The sequence below is a fragment of the Capsicum annuum genome, chromosome 3 (assembly GCF_002878395.1).
Source record: "Capsicum annuum cultivar UCD-10X-F1 chromosome 3, UCD10Xv1.1, whole genome shotgun sequence".
In the NCBI taxonomy this organism is placed as follows: Eukaryota; Viridiplantae; Streptophyta; class Magnoliopsida; order Solanales; family Solanaceae; genus Capsicum; species Capsicum annuum.
Window position 1 is genome coordinate 76736733 of NC_061113.1, and position 1861 is coordinate 76738593.

At 37.0% G+C, this 1861-nt stretch overlaps 1 non-coding gene across 1 annotated transcript; it reads left to right on the forward strand.

Annotated features, from left to right (window-relative positions):
* The first annotated feature begins 1755 nt into the window (after nucleotides 1-1755).
* Nucleotides 1756-1861, forward strand: LOC124897325. Its single transcript, XR_007054047.1, has one exon. It is a non-coding gene; the product is annotated as a small nucleolar RNA R71 (small nucleolar RNA).

The following is a 1861-nucleotide window of genomic DNA, read 5'->3' on the forward strand; positions in this document are numbered from 1 at the left end:
TTTCAAGTTGGGTCCTCAAGGGACCCATCATTTACCTTTGTGTCAGCTAAATCAATGATGGACACCACTTGTAGTTTCATGGATTGTTTCTTGGTTTTGCATACTTGAAAGGACACTTCATCATCTTAGACCTAAAATTTCATTGATCCTTTCTCAATATCGATGATAGCTCTTTTGGTTGAAATTAAAGGTCAACCAAGGATAATAGGTATCTCTTGGTCAATTTTAAAATTAAGCACAACGAAGCCCACCAGAAGAATGAAGTGGTCCTCCTTCACCAAAACATTAAACAAAACTCCAACCGGTCTTTTGATAGACTACTCTACCATCAAAAGCCACATTATTGTTAGCGTAGGAGTGCTCAAACCATGTTTTTTATTGATTTCATAGGGTATGATATTGATACTTGCACCAAGGTCACTCAAAGCTTTTTCAAACTTGTGTGTCCCTATGGTGCAAGGGATCATAGAGGCCCCGAGATCCTTTTTCATTTATGCTATAGTGCTATATCTATGGGTAATTTCTATGGTTTCATCATCAACAAGACATTTCTCTAACATCAACTTCTTTATAAGCTTAGCATATCCTAGGATATATTTAATTGCCTCTAGCAATGAGATATTATTTGATAGTTTCTAAGATTAGCAATAAACGTCTTGGATTTAGGATTGTCCTCCTTCTTTTTAAGCCTTTGAGGGAATAGAGGGGGAAAATTCATGGTAGGCAATGTATCACTTTGTAATTCATCATACTCAACTACCTTCAGATCTTCCTCTTCATCAACCATTTCTTCCATTATAATTGGTCTTTTTCATTCCTATCTTTATACTTCGGAGCCTCCTTATTTAGATCATTCACATGCTACTTCTTTATATTTTTTTGCTCAATATTTTCCTCCTTTTCAACTTCCATCACAAGATCATTGAGAGCTTTTACACTCTAAGTGATGATCTTCAATACCTAGGCATCATTTTTTGGATTCACAACAATATCACTAGGGAGGCCCCTTTTTTTGTCTAATATTAAGTTGAGTATATATTTGGCCAATTTGAGTCTCCAATTGTATAATTGAGGTAGAGTGTGATATAACCATTTGGTTGATTTTCAAAAAATCTCCTTTCAAGTATGGGATCATCTTTTCTATTCCTTCCACTTTCATCAAAATTCTTGCTAACACATCCTCGGTCTTGAATTTTTTGGGATCAATAGGATTGGACTCTTTGCCTTTTTCTCGGTCATGGGGAGGAACTTACCGATCATACTCTTTTTTCTTGTCTCTACAATCATGATTTCCATCCCTACCATGCCAATCACATTGTCTTTCACGATTGGTCCAACCTTGGTTCCCTTCTTGTCTTTGATAGGCCAGGCGGGAACCAACTCTATAGTTATCCATATACCAAATTTATTCATATATCCTCTTGGCCTCTTCTTCATCATAGCCTTAGGATGCCACGACATTCACTGTTTTTGGGGGTGCACCCATCACATGCTTCATTAGAAGCTCTAATTTCATCACCATTATGCCATGTTTTCTTACCTTTCTTCATCTCTCTTCCTTTGATCTTTATCAACATAGGAGGTGGTAGGTGACCCTTTAGCTACCTTGGTGTCTCGAGTATACCACCTCCGATTTTTCTTGTAGCCAAATTATAAAACAACTTCACAAGTGAACTCCCGGCCATATTATCCACTACATTTTTGTTTAATGAATCCATAGACCAATAGAAGATCTGGAGAAGCATCTTCTCCAGGACCTCATGGTTGGGACATTTCTTGAGCTTTCCATTAAATCTCTCCCATACCTCACATAGAGGTTCTCCATTGAATTGATGTAAATTAGTGATTTTATCATGCAATT